General features: G+C 44.1%; 1 long non-coding RNA gene across 1 annotated transcript; it reads left to right on the forward strand.

Moving 5' to 3' along the window:
• Positions 1 to 518: 518 nt before the first annotated feature.
• LOC148134764 (uncharacterized) lies at positions 519 to 19,001 on the forward strand. Its single transcript, XR_015755624.1, has 3 exons — positions 519 to 827; positions 6,467 to 6,547; positions 18,957 to 19,001. It is a non-coding gene; the product is annotated as an uncharacterized LOC148134764 (long non-coding RNA).
• The last annotated feature ends 233 nt before the right edge of the window (positions 19,002 to 19,234 follow it).

Here is a 19,234-nt window from a genome sequence, read left to right on the forward strand (position 1 = left end):
ATACATGGACTTGTGAGACTGAGATAAGTGCGATGCAGTCATCAAACAGACGTGGTTACAGGGTGAACAGAAGATAGAAACATGCACGTTTGTTTTTTCCTACATGCAGTAAGGTTCTCATGGCCTAGTACAACATACATTACTCCCTGAAAAATGCACAGAGGCTGCTCAGAATCAACGACGTAGCTGTGGGTCTGGAGTCACATGTAGACCAGACCAGGTAAGAAAGTCAGATGTTCTTCCCTAAAGAACGCAAGTGAACCGGACGAGTTTTTCCTGATGTTCAGCAACGGATTTATGATGGCCTGACCAATGTCTTGTACAGCCACAGCATGATGTTTCAATCGTATTCGCAGTGCTCTGAACAATGAAGGAAACGAGCCAAATTCCTTCCTATCTGTGAAAGCACTTTCATGAAAATGTACACCTGCACCAATGGTTCTTTGTCAGATAAGTCTGGCCAGGGTCCGACCAATGACTGTTTATGCCCTGCTCTGGTGTGGCCTTCCAAAATGGAACACCTCGCACTTATACAAATTAATCTCCATCAGCTATTCCTCAGCTCCCCGGCCCAGCCGATCAACATCCCGTTGTGTTCTTACATAACCATCTTCATAGGCCATCGTACTACCCATTTCAGTGTCAGCCACAAACGTATTAACAAGGACTCTGATATTGTCATCCAAATTGTTCAAATAAATGATCCACAACAGTGGACCCAAAAATGAACCTCATGGCACATCACTGATCACAAGCTTCCAGTCAGAACATCAACCCTCTCCCACCAACTTTATCTCCGATCATCAAGCAAGTTTTTCTTTCAGTTGGTAAGCTCCCCTTCATCATGTGTATTCTAACAGTGTTACGCGGTGTACCATGTGAAAACACGTCGAAGGCCTTGCTGATGTCCGTGTATTTCTTGGCCAAATCTCAAGCAGATTTCCCATGCCCAAGGCCATGTTGACCGGCCTTATCTTTCAAAATGCATGTGGTTCGTGTCTCTCAGAATCTCCACCTACACAGTGCCTCCCTCTGACGTCTGTCTCACTGGTCTGTAGTTTCCTGGTATCTCCATGCAGCCCTTAAGGTTCTGGAATAACGTTAGCCGCCCTCCGGACTTCCAGAATCTCACCGTGATGATCGATGATCTAAATATCCCTGATAGTGATACCACAATTTCTTTCCCAGCTGCCACAGCCCCCTCGGATACACCGAATGAGCTCCTCGGGGTTTTTCTACCCTTATGCGTTTTAAGACCACCAGAACGTCCTATTCTATACACTGAAATTTTATGAAGACATCACTATTTATTTCTCCAAGTTTCAATCGTTTCTTCGCAGTAAATAGTGATGTAAAAGTTTTGTTCAGTATCTCGGTAACTGTTCCACACTTAGAAGATTTTGTAAATCTTTCAGGGGCCCTATTCCCTGCTTGGTTATTCTTTTTGCGCCGATTGAAATGTATCAAAAGGCTTTGAAATTTCAAAAATATGTTCCCCCTTAGCACCACTCCCCTCACCCATGCTTATCTATTCTGCCATGCATAGCCACACCAAAGATAAAATTCAGCAGCTTCAACAAAAGTGTTTTCCTTTTATAAAATCATGTGTCTCTCATTGTTTCTAAGGGTCCCGTCAGTATTTATTGTTCGATCCTTTAAAATGCAATCTAGCACGTTCCTGACTTACAGTGTGGCTAACACCGATTGGTTTCAGACTATTACGGATCAGGCAAGACAACTCAAAACATTTTTAATCAAACAACTGAGACCATAACTTTACAATTTGATTCGATACGTGTGCATGAAGGTTACACTGAGTAAATTAGCTAGGTTGACTTACAGGTTTTAAAACAGACAAAACAAATTTACAAAATTATGTAATGAAAAAGAAAGAATAGAATATGAAACGCCTACAGTACGCAGACTATCCAAACTAGTCTTAATTATGTTGTTCCGAATACATACAGCCGACTCAATAATGAAAACCCCTCAGTTTCAGTAAAAATCAAACGAAGGCTTCCAGGTCGAAGTTTGAACAGCAGAAGGAAAGAGAGAGTCCAGAAGCCTGTTTCCACACAGATCCACAGCTGAAACCTCTCACTAGTTCTGGACTGAATTGCTCACCTTTGAGAGCTGGCCACCCCGTCTTGACTGATATAGGTTGGTTAGAAAATGTAAAGGCTTTGACTGAAAGAGTCATCCTTTTATGTATAAACGAAAAGACCTTTCATCTTCGTACCAAACCCAGGCGTTTAGGAGTCCAGACTGCGTTGCGATCCCTCTGAAAACAAAACAAAGGCACAGTATTCTTGAGAAACGTAACAGCTTTTAGCAAAAAAATACTGTTTTGTGAAAAGACTGACAGCATAAAGCGTTTTCGAAGACTTTGTGTATCAATCCGAAAAAAATCATAGCTTAGGATTTCAGCCTTTAATAGAAAAGGTAAATTAACAGCTGGCACTTATTACACAGAGGATGAAATCTAAACATAGGGAGATCATGCATAGGCAAAGTATGAATCAGACCTCACTTACAATATTATGAACAGTCTGAGTGCGCTAAGGAAAGATATTCTTGCATTGGAGGCAGGCCAGAGAATACTCACTAGGCTGATGTTGGGAATGGAGTGATGTTGTAATGAGAAGAGGTGGAAAGGATTGTGTGCCAACGCATTGGAGTTTAGAAAATTGAGACAGAAAGTTTTGGAAACTTTGAAGATTCTGAGGGGCTTCGCCAGCGTAGATATGGGGAAGTTGGAAAGTAGAAAAATACAGCACAGCAAAAGGCCCTTCGGAACACCATTGCTGTGCTGACCGTGGTGATATTTTAAAGTTATCCCATCTGCCTGCACATAGTTCATAGCTTTTTATTCTGTGGCTGAATAAATGCGATGTAAACCCTTTTCTCATGTTTCTGTTTCTATCAACTCTCTGGGCACCTTCCACCATTTTTTTAAAAAAATAATTTACCTCAAACAGTTTATTTCAACTTTCTCTTTCTCACCTTCTCTCCGATGGTAGAGATTGTAGAAACAAAACATTGCCAGGGTGGGATGGATCTTTACGAATGCTGGCTGCCTTTCCTTAACAGGCAGCCTGGTAGATGGATTTCAGAGATGAGAGGTTGGCCTTTGTGATTGCCCGAGCCGAGATCATAACTCTCTGTAACAGTCTCCGATCTTGAATGTCACATTTGTCATACCAGGTAATGATACAACCAAACAGAATGCTATCGATTACGCACCAATAAACGTTGGCAAGTTATTCACCGTCATTCGAAATTTCCTCAGTTGACTTAGGAAGAGGAGATGTTGTTGGTCCCTTGTAACCAGTGCATCCACATGAACAGTCCAAGAAATCTTGTTGTGGACCACTACTCCGAGGAGCTTCACACTCTTCACTTGGTCCACCTCTGTGCTGTTATTGTGTAGGGGGGGCGGGCGGGGGGTGTCATGAACAACATCCCACTGAAAGTCAATATTGAGTCCCATGATTTTGATGGCATTGAGAGCAAGGTAGTTCTTATGGCACCATTTTTTCCAGGTCTTCTACCTCCTGTCCATAGTCTCTTTCGTCGCAATTTGAGATTAGACGGACATGGTGGTGTCATCAGCGATCTTGCAAATGGCATTATTCTGGTATTTGCCAATGCCGTCAGGGAATATACAATGAGTTCAGTAGGTGGCTGAGTATGCACCCCTGTTAGGCTCCAGTGTAGAGAGTTGGTGCCGATGAAATATTGTCACCAATCTTCAATTGTGGCCTTTTGGTCAGGACCTGAGGATCAAGTTGCAGAGAGTGCGGCTCTGTCCGACATCACTGAGTTTAGTAATCAGTCTCCAGGGGATAATAGTGTCGAAGGCTGAACTGTAGTAAATATTTAGGATTCTTACGTAGCTCTTATTGGTTTCAAGATGTTCTGGGGAGATTGAAGGGCAAGTGATATAACATCTGACGTGGATCGTATGGTCCGATAAGCAAATTGGAGTCAGGAAAGTGTAGTGGGGATGTTGGAGTTGATTAATACCATGACCAGCATTTCATAGCACCTCATGAACACTGAAGTTAGGGTCATTGGCCAGTAGTCATTGACACATGCTACACGAGCCTTCTTAGATACAGGGATGTTGTTGGCCTCTTGAATAGGCAGGGACAGTGGCCTGCTGCAGGGCGAAATGGGACTATTTGGCACTGATCATTTGGTGCCGCCGTTTTGGCTCTAAATTTTTTGGCGCTCATTACTTTGGCGATGAGCTGTTTTGGCGTCAGTTCAGAATAAAAAGAAATAGTCTTGTAGAGACCGTAAAAATCGTTTTAATTGTATTGTAAGAAATAAATCGAATTCTTTTTTATTCATTGTCTTTCATCTATTCATTATAAAACCGAATTTCTACATTTTGCTACATTTATCAAACAAATATAGATAATCATTGTGTGAAAATGTTGGTTTGTTTCTCTTGCTTAGAATGTTTTCAACCATTTCTGGTATGGGCTCTACAAGAAAATAGAAAGAAAATTGTACTACGGCTTTCCGATGTGAAGGCAGAAGGGCTGAAGTATCATCAAGGTGCTAGATGACTATTTACAATTGTTAAATGAGCAAAGGATCACAAAACGAGATTTCAATCTACAGCAGGTCATTACAGTTTGACTATCAACTCTTGCTAGGTTTGAAAATTACATCGGGTCATTCGTCATCCTCCATTCTTTAACCAAACAAGTCTTTTTTTTAACTTCTGAATTGGCGCCAAAATAGCTAAGCGCCAAAGTAATGAGCGCCAAAACAGGTAAGAGCTAAAACGGCGGTGCCATAACGCACCCGAAACGCTAAAGCGGCAGGTTGAAGATGTCTGAACAGACCTCTGCCAGTAGATCTGCGCATGCTCAAAGTGCACTGTCTCTCCTCCGTCTGGTCCCATCATTTTTCTTGGATTCAAATGAAGGAAATCTCATGTGACCTCTGATGCAGACACTGTTGGGATAGGTTCGTCAGGGCTTGTCGGGATAGGTGCTTACTCTCCACCGAAACTTTGCTCAAAGCGATCACAGAAGGAGTTGTGACAATCTGGAAGGGAAATGTCCTCGTCTGCTATCTTGCACTGTCTCTTCGTAGAATCTGTGATGCCATTCAATCCTTGCCACAGTCGCCGGATGTCATTCTGGGTCTCTAGTTTTGATCGGTATTAGTCCTTGGCTGTCTTAGGAGCTCCGTGACGTTAATAATTAGATTCATTATATTTGAGTTGGTCTCACGATCTGAAGGACTCAGGCCTGGCTTTTAGTAGGTTCTGTATGTCATGATTCATCCAGTATTTCCTGTTGCAGAGCACCCGGATTGACTTTCTTGGTATGCAGTCCCCCACACACTTGCTGACAAACTCTGTGACGGTAGTGTCATACTCGTCCAAGGTACCTGCATACTGTTTACACTGGGCCCCAGCAGCCAATTCCAGACAGCACCGAAGTTGATTATCTGTCTCTTCCGACGAGTACTGGACCTATATCCGCCAGGAGGTTTATTGCTTGAATTTTTGTCTTTAAGCCAGGAGAAGAAGCAAGGTATTTTGCACGGAGTTCCCGAATTGAGGACGGGGGATGGAGTGGTGAGATCCTTCACAGTGGTTCAGCAGTGGTTTAAATTTTTCGGACCCCTGGTGGGCAGGTAATGTTCTGCTGGTACTTGGGCAACACCTTCCTGAGATTGGCTTTATTCAAGTCGCTCGTGACAATGAACAGGGCCTCGCGGTGTTCTATCTTCAAGGTGTTAGTGATGGAGTACAGCACATCCAGAGCTTCCTCGACATTTGCTTGTGGAGGCATTTACACAGCAGTTAATGTAGCAGCGGTAAATCCCCGTGGCATATAGAAGGGGAGGCATTTGATTGTGATGGGTTCACAGTGTGGAGAGCAATGACTATCCAGGGTTGCTATGTCCATGCACCACAATTTTTGATTAAAAAGCAAATTTATTTTAGCCGATGATGCTGTGCAGTCAATACGATGGAGAGATAAACCATCAGCCTAAAGTGCACAGTCAGGAATGGATGGGTTGAACCAAGTTTCTGATAAGAAGAGTGCGCAGCAGTCCCGTAATTCACGCTGGAAGCTGAGCGGTGATCTGAGTTCGTCCAACTTGTTCTTCATAGATTTATTTTTACTCAGAGCATACCAGGAAGAGGGGGTCTAGAACCGCATAGTCTGTCTTACTTGCAGGCCCAGCTTCCTTACAGGTTTCTTATTATGTGAGTGGTCAAGTGGTCTTTTGGAGTGGATTGTGACTGCTTCCAGGAAAGTGATCCTTCCTAGGAACCCGTAGAGCAGGTAGGTTACAGTTTGGTGTATCTTTGCAGCGGGGTTGCTTAGGACCCAGTGTTACAGCTAATTTACTGTGTGTTTCTTTTTCAGAGGGAACGTGTTTAAGACTCAGGAAAGATGGTAATTTTCTGTATTTGTTCCGATTTGTCCAGTTTGTTCCTGGGTTCAGTTGATGCCGAATTGCTCCATCAGGTCAGCCATGTTTTTGCGGAAGTGATTGGGCTGCTCTCCAGGTAAGTTCTGATAGATTTCATGTCAAAGTAGGCGTCTTATCGGGCCGGGAACGTTTTGTTTCGGTTCTTCTTCCTGGAGCAGGTCTCATGGTGCCTCCATTTTCCGGCAGGCTCCAAGCCTGGGGCTCATGTAGAATGCCTCTAGCTGTCCTGACCTGATGCTGCGGTGGTCGGACGGGTCGTGGGCACCACGTAGTCTGCTGCCTTCATCGAAGAAACTTGCTTTGAAAATCAGAGGAGCTTCAAACTTGTCCGGTTATATAAAACATAGTTATTATTAATTTTTGAACATTATGCTCTTCGGTTTAAAGTGTGTAGAACGATTGTAGGAAATAAGAAACTTAGATCTGCACGCAGGAGCTCACAAGGAGTCGTCCGTAACCAGCACAATATTGCAGGGAGAAACCTGACTAGTGAAGATTACAGAGATGGGAGATTGGGGGTGGGGTGCATTGAGTGACTGCAGGAGTTACAGCAATCGGGAAGGTTGGAGCAACTGGAGGAGGTCACAGAGATATGGAGGGTTAGACTGACTCAGGGAGGTTACAGATTTGGGATGTTTAGACTGACTCGCGGGTGTGACGTCGATATTGAAGACTGGAGTGACTGGAGGAGGAAACCGAGACGGTGAGGTTGATTGACTGGTAGAGGCTAAGATGTAGGTGGTGTATGGGTGAATGCAGGATGTTAAACAGGCAGGGATTGATTGCAGGTGCTAAGAGAGATGGGGGATTCAGTGACTCGAGGATTTTGTAGAGATATGGAGGATTAGAGCGCCTGTTGGAGATTGTAGAGGCAGCGAAGTTTGAAGTGACTCGCTTAAATTTCAGCGATAGGGTTGTTTGGAGTGACTGGAGGAATTGTAGAGATAGTAAGTATTGGAGTGACTAGGGGAGTCTACAACGTAAGGATAGATTTCAGCGACTGAACAAGGTTCCAGAGATAGGCAGAGCTGGAATGATTCAACGAGGTTAATATGGACGCTCGGAGTGACTGTGGAAGGTTAACATAAATAGTAAGTGTTGGAGTGAATTGGGGAGGTTGAAGAAATAGATAGGTTTGGAGTGTGTGGACAAGGAGATTTGCAGTGACCTCAGGAGTTTACAGAGATGTGAGGGGTTGGAGTGGAATGGCGATAACATAAAGAGGAAAGGTGGAGCGACTGGAGGAGTTTACAGTGATAGGGAGGATTGCAGTTACTGGACAGGGTTACAGAGGCAGGGATTACTGGAGTAACTGAAGGAGGTGACAGAGATCGGGAGCGTGTAGTGACTGGACTAGGTTGCAGAAACAGAGAGGGTTTGAGTCAATGGAAGAGGTTACAGAGATCTGAAGAACTGTAGTGTCTGGAGGAGGTTACAGTGATTGGGAGTATTCGAGTGAATGCTGGAGGTGACACAAATAGGGAGTGTTGGATTGGCTGGGGGAGCTCACAGAGATAGGGAGTCTTGCAGTGACGTCAGAAAGTTTTAGACGCAAGGAATGTTGGACAGATTCGGTTAGGTCACAGAAATAGGCCAGATTACAGTGAATGGAGGAGGTTACAGAGATAGTAAATGTTGGAGAGACGAGGGAATATTACTGAGTTAGGGATGGATAGAGAGACTCAAAGCTGTTGCAGAGATAGGGAGGAATTGACTGACTGGATGAGGTTACAACGTTTGGAAGGTTTGGAGGGTCTAGAGAAGGTTACAGAGATAGGGACGGTTGGAGTGACTGGAGGAGGTTGCAGCGATAGGGATGGATGGAGTGCTTGTAGCAGGTTATCGAGAGAGGGTAGATTGGAGTGTCTGCACGAGATCACTGAGATAGTGAGAATTGTAGTGACTCAGGGATGTCACAAATAAAGGGAAGATTAGAGTCATTCTCCGAAGTTGAAGTGATATCGAGGAGTGTAGTGACTGGGGAGGATACTGAGATAGAGAGAGATCGAGTGGCTGAAGGATGTTACTGAGGTGGAGAGATTTGGAGTGCATGGCGTATGTTAGACAGATACACAGTGTTGGAGTGACTGCTGGAGATTAGAGAAGTAGGGAGGGATTGAGTGACGAGGATGTTACAGAAATAGGGAGGGCTGTAGTGATTCGGGGATTTTATAGTGTTATGAGGATTTGGTGTAAAAGGCGGAGTTCATAGCGATAAAGAGGGTTGGGGTGAATAGACGAGGTTCCAATGATAGTGAGAGTTGAAGTGACTTGGCGAGGTTGAAGATATAAGCAGTGTTGTACTGATAGCAGGAGGTTACAGAATTAGGGAGAATTAGATTGTGGAAGCGTTTACAGTGAGTGGGAGGTTTGCAGTGTCTGGAGGAGTTTAAAAAGATAAGGCGGTTTGGAGCGGCGAGGTTCAGTTTCAGGAATAGGGAGGGATGGAGTTAGTGCTGGAGATTACAGTGATAAGGAGAATTGGAGTGATGGGACTAGGTTACTGAAATAGGAAGAGTTGGAGTCGCTAGAGGAGGTTAAACAGGTTTGAAGGGATTTAGTGACTGGAGGAGGACACAGAGATAAGGAGGGTTGGATTGATTAGTGGAGCTAACAGAAATAAGGAGGGAATCGGTGACAGGAAGGGTTTAGAGAGATAGGGAGGCTTGGAGGGATTGTCAGAAGATTCAGATACAGGGAGTGTTGGATTGGCTCTGTTAGATTACAGAGACAGGGAGAGTGGCAGTGTTTGGAGGGGTTTACAGAGATATTAAGTGTTGGAGTGACTAGGGGGTTCAGAGATAGGGGTGAATGGTGTGCCTGACGGAGGTGATAACGATAGGGAGGGATGGCGAGACTGAAGGAGCTTACAGAAATAGGGAGGGATCAGGCAACTGGAGGCAGTTACAGAGAGAGGGGAGAGTGAAGACTGCAGATGCTGGAAATTAGAGTCAACCGTATGATGCTGGAAAAACACAGAAGGTCAGGCAGCATCTGGGGAGCAGGACATTCGACGTTTCAGGCTTAAGTTCTTCATCGGGAATGAGGCTGTGAGCCGAGGGGTGGTGATATCAATAGAAGGGACATGGGGCTGTTGGTGAATGTAGGTGAGATTGCGATAGTTAGATAGACATCGGGCACTTTGTGATACGTTAGAGAAGGGGGTGGAGCGCGTAGGTGTGAAGGAAGATGGACTGGTGAGGACAGGTCATGATCGGCTGGAGGTTGTTTCAGTGAGACGGACGTTTTGGGCCTCTGGAGGAAGTTAAAGAGAAAGTAATTGTTGGAGTGACTAGTGAAGATTCCAAAGTAAGGGAAGGTTGATGTTATTGACGGAGGTCAGAGAGAGTGTTGAATAGACTAACGGGAGCATGTTAAAGAGAGAGGGAGGTCTGGAGTGATTCCGGGACGTTACAGGTATATGAAGTTTTGGAGTGAACTGGGAAGGTGAGAAAGATATAAAGGTTGGAGTGACTGGAGGTGACTCCAGAGATAATGATGGTTTTAGTGACTCGGGGAGGTTTAAGAAATAGGGAAGCTCGGTGTACCTGGAGGACGTTATATTTTAAGGAGATTTAGAGTGTGTGGCGGCAGCGACAGTGAGAGGATGGTTTAGAGTGACTGGAGAGGTTGCAGAATTAGGGACGGTTGGAGTGAGTGAAGTGGTTTGCAGGGAGAGGGAGGCTTGGAGTAACTGGAAGAGGATACCTCCAGAGGGAGGTTTGGGGTGATTGTTGGCGGTTAGAGAGATAGGGAGGTTGGAGTGACTGGAGATGGTTACAGAGGTAGCGAGATTTAGATCGACTGGACACGGTTACAGGGGTAGGGAGTGCTGCAGTGATTGGAGGAGGCTCGAGCAATATGGAGGATTGGAGTGACTAGGGGAGGTAACCGAGTTAGGATACGTTGAAGTGACTGAATGAGGCTCCAGAGATTGTGCGGTTTGGAGTGACTGGGGGATATTACACTGTTAGGGAGGCTTGGAGCCTGTGGAGATGGTTACAGAGGTAGAGAGGGTTGAGTGACTGGAGGAAGTTACAGAGATCGAAAAGGTTGAAGTGACTGGGGAATTTACAGAAATCGGGTGTGATGGAGTAACTTGGAGGAGTTTACAGAGACCGGATGGGTTGGAGTCATTGGCTACAGGAATAGTGCCAGGACACTGAGGCATAGCTGCTCCCTCTTTCAAACATGGAAGTGGAGACAACCTGATAATTATCGACTTCGATTGTGATGAACGTGTTGGTAATGATTGTGTGCGATAGGATTTATAATTATCTACAAAGCTGATTAGCGATATTCAACATTGTTTTGTGAAGTTGAACAAAAAGCTGCTTAAAGATAAAAAAGATTGATGTGGTGTATTTGGATTTCAGTGAGACTATTGATCAAAATACGGAGTCATGAGATTGCTAGTGATTTGGCAATTTGGTCAGAAATTCGCCAGCTGAAAGACAGGGTAAAGCGGCGGATGGGAACTGTTCATCTTGGTGTTTATTTGAAGAGTGGTGTACCGAAAGGATCTGTTTTGGGTCCACTGCCGTTTGTCATTTCTTGAAATGTCATGCATGAGGGCGAAGAAGGATTGGTTAGTACATTAGCGAATGATGTGAAAGTCAGGAGAGTTGTGGATAGTGCCAAATTATACTGTAGATTACAGCGAAACATATGTAAGATGCAGAGTTTGGCTAAGAGACATCAAATGGAGATAATTCGGACGGGTATGAGGTGATTTACATTAGAATGAATAACAGGAATGCAGAGATTTGAACTAACCGTCGGATTCTTCACAGTGTCTACGAGCAGAGAGATCTCGGTGTCTATGTTCATAAACACGTGAAGGTTGCCACTCATTTGATAAAGTGGTTACGAAAGCATGCGATGAGTTTCAGAACGATGAGGTCATGCTGCAGCTATGCTAAACTCAGGTGTGGCCACACTTGGAGTATCGGGTCCAGTTCCAGTCACCCAATTGCTGGAAAGATGGTTGAGCTTTGGAATGGATGCAGAGGAGATTTACAAGGATGTTGACTGGTGTAGAGGGCAGGTCTTATGATGAAAGTCTCAGGGACTTGAGGCTGTTTTCGTTAGCGAGAAGAAGGTTGAGAGATGACACAATTGAGACTTATAAGATTATCACAGTGTTAGATGCAGTAGATAGTGAGAGCTATTTACCTCGAATGGTGATGGATAGCACGGGGGGGGGGGGGGGGGGCATAGCTTTACATAGAAGCGTGATAGATATAGGACAGACGTTAGAGGTACTTTCCTTACGCAGGTAATTGTAGGGGCGTGGAACGCACTGCTAAAACAGTAATAGATCTTCAGGGCATTTCAGTGATCATTGGGTAGACATATGGAAGAAAATTGAATAGTATAGGTTAGATGGGCTTCAGATTGGTTACACAGGTCCGTGCAAAGAGTTTGTAGTGCACTATAATATTCTATATTCTATGAAGTTACAGAGAAGGAGGATTAGATTCCATAGCTGTTGATTGATGTAAGGCTGTGGATTGTTAAAGGGGCTAAAATGAGCAGGGTGTGGAAACACTTCGAAGAATAAAGAATGTGGTGTATTTAACAACCGTAGTGGTGTCCGGCGAATAATGTTGGCGTGAGAGGGTGTTAACTACTGGGGAATATTACTGGGATAGGGAGGCTGGTGTGGACTGGAGAACATTAGTTACATATAAGATTTTATACAGTGGAAGATATTTGAGAGAGCGTGAATGTTGTGCTTGCTGAAAGATGTGACAGGGATGGGGAGGCTTGTTGAGACGGGAGGATGTTACAGTAATAGAGATGGTTGTGAGAGACTCTGTGTCTTATGAGCATAGGATGGGCGGCGGGGAGAGAAACTGTTTACATACAAAAATAGAATATAATGCCATCATAACAGTCACACCGGTATGGAGGTATATAGCAACTGGAGAAATTTACACAGATAGGGAAGATTGTCAGAATTTGAAGAGGTTAGACACATCGGGAGTGTTGGATGGACTTGAGCAGATTAAAATAATAGGGACAGTTTGAGAGACTGAACAATGTTAAGAAATAAGGATGGATGCAATGGTGACAGCATGTTTCAGCCAATTGGCGGCTATCGACCTGAAGGAGGTTACACAGTTAGAGAAAGCTGTCGGATCTGGAGGGTGCTCCACAGCAAAGGAGATTGCAGTGACTGGAGGCATTTACACAGATAGGGATCTTATTAGTAGTAGGCAGAATGCGCAGTGCTTGGGAGGATTGTAGGGGCTGCAGGACACTACAGAAGTGAGGAGGGTTGTTTAAAATTGATTGTGTGCACAAGCAGAAGAATTTGTGGGATTTGGAGCCCTCACCATTGTTATGAAGTAGACGACAGGTACTGTACCTTTAAGAGAGTGTGAATGTTGTTCTGCACTGACAGTTTACATGAGGAGTACAGGAAAATTGAAAATATACAGCATTTAATCATGAAATACATACATGAGTTGGTTGCTGTTTTGGCAACATTTCGAATTTAACCAGTTGTGTCAAATTATAACCCAGGATACTAACACGCTATCAAGTTAGAATATATTGTTTTGACAACACCGAATCAATTACACTGTCCGGTATTGGGGATAGAAAAATGCCAGCCATTTTGAAAATCAGAGAGAGTGACTGCTGTCGAGCGAGAGACACAAGACATTCAATCAGTTCACCAAAGGTGTCTTTTCATTAGAATCATTTACGCAGGAAAAAAGAAAGAAGGTGACTCAAGGAGATCTACAGCTAGAAAAAACAATAGCACCGAAGACGACAACAACTGCATGGCTTTGAAGTTAATTTGGTTTATTTTTAATAAATGATTCATCGGGACAGCACATAATTATGGAGTTGGAGGTAGGTAATATGTAGTTAAGAGAAAAGGGCTTAGAGTTGTGAATCGTTGTTGTCTGATGTTCACGCTCAGATATAAATAATACATTGATATTCTTTTTCTTGAAGTGTGGGATTTTTGAGATCTCTGCCATTCATATTTTTACAGATTGCGAGACGAAGTTGGTTTAATTAACAGAAGGGTTCCTGTCAAACTGTAGCGGGATGGTTTTTGGAGCTATATGACGTTCCAGAAATATGGAGTTCTGAAGGGGCTGGAACAGTTAACCAAGGCAGGGAGAAATTTAGGATACAGTGATAGTGAGGCCTGTAAGAAATGCAATCAATTAGGAAGACTGCAAAAGCTGGAGAGTTTCAAACTGACAAGGAGCATCTTAGGAAGGGGACGAGTTTAGAGGGAGGGAGTTTGTAACATTCACATTAATAAGTGGTTTGGAGTAGACTGCGGGAAGTATCAGAATGAGGAGCAACATGAAGTGATTGCAGGGACATAGAAAGGAGTACTGTTCTGCTGAGTGTCGTTGGGAGGATAGTCGTCCTCATTAAAATGTACAGATTCTCAGGGGAATTGATATGGTGGATGGAAAAAGGAGAGAGACAAACAAGGAAATTCAGTTTGACAACGATGGAGAAGAGGAGCTTTTGATTTTATTCAGTGGTGAAAACTTACTTCCAAACAGTCAAATGAATGCAATCAGATCACAATGAATGAGGTCGTTTTGAACTGCAGAAGATACAAGATGAAGACCAGGCTTAAGGGCTGGGCGGCACGGTGGCCCAGTGGTTAGCACTGCTGCCTCACAGCGCCTGTAGACCCGGGTTCAATTCCCGACTCAGGCGACTGACTGTGTGGAGTTTGCACATTCTCCCCGTGTCTGCGTGGGTTTCCTCCGGGTGCTCCGGTTTCCTCCCACAGTCCAAAGATGTGCGGGTCAGGTGAATTGACCATGCTAAATTGCCCGTAGTGTTAGGTTAAAGGGGTGGAGGTGGGGGTGTGGGTGGGTTGCGCTTCGGCGGGTCGGTGTGGACTTGTTGGGCCAGAGGGCCTGTTTCCACACTGTAAGTAATCTAATCTAATCTAATCTAAAACAGAAAGGAGATGTTTAACAGCTGGTGAGATTTACAGTAAGCAGAAAGTTTCAGGACAGGTGAACATGACAAGTTTACTTATAAGACGGAGCTAACAATATGGCACAAGGCCAAAAGCAGTAAGATGGCAAACTCACGGTCATTTACTCAGAGAGTTGCTCTCATTCAGTCTGTTGTCAAGCCTCATATGCAAAGAGCATGATTTTTCCAAGCTCCTGGTGCTCAGGGCGCAATGCACTAACGAAGAATTTGGTGAGGTATTTACACTGTTATGTATCTGCACAAACACTGTCCTAGACGATTAAAACTGGTAAATTAACACTCTACAATTCAATTCAAAATTTGTATTCAAATTCATTGTTGCTACAGTACTCTGAGTGATAGTGACAAAGGACAACAGAATCCACAAAACTCCATTGCATTGCTCATAGTCAATTATATGAATGCCATTCTCTCAAAACGCAAACTCCCCAGTTCCTGCATTTTGTGAAACGAACAATCAAAAATAATGAAAAAATGAACATTCCAAACGAAGATTTTAATGAGGTGAGCTGCAGTCAGTCATGCAGATCTGGAGTCCAGCAGATGCATGGAGAGTGCTTTCTACTGGAGCAGCACCAGGCCAGTATCAGGCACATAGGGGGAATGGGCAAAAGGATTCCGTCTGAACTCGCAACTCCCAGCCTGGGAATCGGAAACTATCCACAGACGTTCGGGTGAACACCTCCAAAATTAGTTCATCCAGATCTGTCCAACGGTCAGATCAAAAATGATCTGTGATAGTATTTGTAACATCAGTCAAGTTCCACAACCTATTCTGCCATGGTCCCATCCTGCAGGTTCTATGAATCCTGCTACCGCTAACTTCCTGCAGCATCCATGCCCATTCGTACATTTGTACCATGCTACAGGTTCTGACGCCCTTCCTACCTCTGTAACATGGCTCGGATTCTATAACAGTTCATTCCACTGCAATGTTCCCCCAGAATTGCACCGGGGGATGATGGAGGTTACAGAGATAGGGAGGGATATCAGGACTGGAGGGCTTTGCAGGTATTAGGAACATTGCAGTCGAATAAAGAGGCTTAAGTAATTTTGATAATTCATGGTAGTAAAGGGGTTTACAGAGCTATGCAGGATTGTGGGGACATTAAGTGGATTCACAGATCATCAGTCTTTTGGGAATCGAGGACGGTATTAAGATAGAGAGGGTTTAAGACTGGATGATTCTGCAGAAATAAAACGCGTGGATAAAGGCAGGATTCTTGACAGTGTGGAAGAACAGAGTGATCTTGTAGTCCACGTCGATAGATCCCTAATAGTTGCTACCCAAGTTAGTACTTTTTTAAAAAAAATACGTATATGGTGTGTTGGCTTTCATTAGTGAGGGATTGAGGTTAACAGCTGCGAGGTGATGAGGCAGATCAAAACATTTCTGATTAGACCACATTTGCAATATTGTGTTATGTTCTGTTCGTCTCATGATAGGAAGAATGTGAAAGCTGCAGAAACGGTAAAGAGGAGATTTATTAGGATGCTGCCTGGACTGAAGAGCAGGTCTTATGAAGAAAGGTTGTTGGAGCTGGCCTATTGTCATTGGAACAAATAAGAATGAGAGGTGATTGATTGAGGTGTACAGGATGATGAAAGCAAGATCGAGGGGTTAGCCAAAAACTTCTTTTTCCCAGGATGTAAATTGCTATCACGATGGGGTATAATTTGAATAAATTGGAGCAATGTTTAGCAGATATATCAGAGTTCCCATGGAGAGCGGTGGGTGTGTGGAATGGACTGCCAGCTGTGGTAGTAGAGTTAGATACATTAGGGATATTTAAACGACTCTTGGATAGCACACTGATGATAGGAACATTTACGGTGTATAGGTTAGTTTTATCCTGAATTAGTTAAAAGGTTAACACAACATCGAGGACCGAAGGGCATATATTGTGCTGTACTATTGAATGATCTTTGTTCTAATTAGGTAAGGTTACAAAGGCAGGAAGAAGTATCAGGAATGTGAAGAGATTGGATCTGAAGGAACGGACACACCTGGGAACGGTTGCTAGGAGTGCCTGAGGTAACAATTGTCTGATCTGGATCAGATGACCCAGTTTGCGAAGGCTGTGGCGTGGTTTCACAGAGAGGGAGGACAATACAGTGACATGGGGTTACAAAACTGTGGAGAGCTGTATGGCCTACAGGAGTTCATGGAAATGGGGTGTTTGAGCGGGACGGAGCAGTTTACAAGCATAAGAATTTTGGTAGAATGGGGTGGTTTACACAGTCGAAGTTTTTGGATTATTGGAGCAGATTGCAGAGATAAAGTGGGTTGTGTACAATGGAAGAAGTAATAGACATATGGAGGGTATTCGTGACTGAAAATACTGATGGATATAGGAAGGCTTAGGATCTGGAGGTTATTTAGATATGGAGAGTGTGGAGTCTACGAGGTTTTCCAGAGGTAAGGACACTAATTTTGTTTGGAGACAGTTATAAAGATAAGGATGCATTAGCAACCTCCTCCAGTTTCGTCAAAGTGGGAAGGCTTGTGGGGGAGTGTGACATTTACACTAATGGGGATGTATGAACTGTGGAAGATGATGGAGATGTGTATATGAATGGAGAGTCTGGAGGAGCTTACATTGTGAGGGTGCTTGTGAGTGGTTGAAGCATGTTACACAGGAAGTCAGTCTTATAAGAACTGGATAAGGAGGGTCACAGGCACTGCAGTGGGTTCTACAGATCAGAAGTGTGGCAGGGACTTGAGACGATTACACAGAAAGGGCGGATTTTAGAGTGTCCACATGTTTATCGTGTTTTTCTGACTGGAAGCTGACACAATGTAAATAGCCGCAACCCTATTTATTAAATTTTGCTCCGGACAACATCCTCAATATCCCTCGTCAGCCAGGGATCTCGAAATCTCCCAAAGTTTTGCCTTCATACTAACAGGCACATACGTTTCCTGGATTCTTGATTTCATACTTTTAAAAGCCTCCCATTTGTCAGATGTTTATTTTCCTTCAAACCGACTCACTCAATCAACCTCTGCTAGATCTTGACTAATGGCCCCAAAATTGGTCCTGTTCCAGGTTAGAACGTTCAGATGTGGACCTCTCGTATTTTTCTCCATGGTTACTACAAAACTAAGAGATTTAAGGTCACTGGACCCAAAGACTGGACTGACATTTCAGTCACTTGCAAAAACGTGTTTTCGCAGAGGAGATCCAGTGTTCCTCCCGCCTGAGCAGGGTCCACCACCTATTGCTTTAAGAATTTTCCTTGGATGCATTTTTGCATTTTCCTTTTTCCATACTACCTGGGCCTTTTACATTCTGGATAAACCAGTCAAACCACAGGAAATTAAAATCTGCAACCGATAATACTCTATTATTCCTGTAGGTATCTGTAATCTCTCTACATACCTGCTCAGCCAGTAAATTCTGGCTGTTTGGAGATCAATAATACACCCAACAGAGTGGCCAACCATATCTGTTTCTAGATCCTGAACACATGGCTTCATTTGATGAGATCTTGAGAGTATCCTCTCTGAGAAAAATTGTTATTTCCTCCCTTATCAAAAGGGCAACTCCCTCTCCTCACATACCTGAACTTCTGTTATTTCTGAAACTTCTGTATCCTGAAACACTGTGCTTCCATTCCTGCCCTTCCCTCAGCCGTGTTTCTGTTATGGCTATTATATCCCACGCTGCAGAGACAATCCATACTCTGAGCTCGCCTGCCTTACCAGTTAGGCCTCGGGTCTTGAAATAAATGCACTTTAAACCAAAACATATTTCCATCTGTTTACTAATACCCTGGATACTGTTAATCGTGAACTTGCTCACGAAGGCCATTGAATTTTCCAGGGACTTGTCTCTGACCCGTGTCTTATTTAGAGTACCCCTGCCCCACAATCCGCTCCCCTCACCCGTCATTACCCCCCAACCAAACTGATTTAAATCCTCCAGTGTTCTACTATCAAATCTTCCCTCAAGAATATTGGGTCCCCTGCTGTTCGACCCCAGGGAAGATCACAATGATCTGAGAAGTGAAAACCCTGCCTCCTACACCGGAACCTCTGCCACACAATCATCTGATCTATCTATCTATTCCTATCCTCACTGGCGCAGGGCACTGAGAGTATTCCTAAGATCAGTGCCTTTGTGATAGTCATTTCTAACATCTTACCAAAATGCCGACACTCATTTCCCAGGACGCCAGCTCTTTATCTGCCTATGCCATTTGTTACAAAGTGCACAATGACCTTTGGCTATTTGGCCTGCCTCTTTGGAATGTTCTGCATACACTTATGAACACCTTTGACTCTAGCTCCCGGCAGACAACTCATCAACCTGGTCTCTGTTCTGCAACCACAGAATGGAGCAAGATGGTGCTGGATATGGTCGACTCGTAGCGAACTCCTGCGTACAGATCTAAGTTTCTTATTTCCTTCAGTCTTCCTATCCTATTTAAACGTAATAGCATGCTTTCAAAAATTACTAAAAACTCTGTTTTATCTAATCTAACAGGCTTGAAGCTCCTCCGGTCCTGAAAGCCAGTTTCCTGGATGAAGGTAGAAGATTACTTGGTGCACACGACCCATGCGACCACCCCGGAATAAGGCCAGGCCAGCTGGAGTCAGCCGACGCGAGCCCCAGGCTTGAGGCTGACGGGAAAATGCAGGATCCCGAGAGACCTTTCCCTAGGAAGGAGAACCAACACGAAACGCTCCCAACCCCATAAGACGCTTGCCCAACATAAAACCTGTCAGAACTTACCTGCAGAGCAGCCCAAACACATCTACAAA

This window comes from Chiloscyllium plagiosum, unplaced genomic scaffold (assembly GCF_037043375.1).
Source record: "Chiloscyllium plagiosum isolate Xiang-an unplaced genomic scaffold, Cpla_swu_hap1 HiC_scaffold_52, whole genome shotgun sequence".
NCBI classification, from domain to species: Eukaryota; Metazoa; Chordata; class Chondrichthyes; order Orectolobiformes; family Hemiscylliidae; genus Chiloscyllium; species Chiloscyllium plagiosum.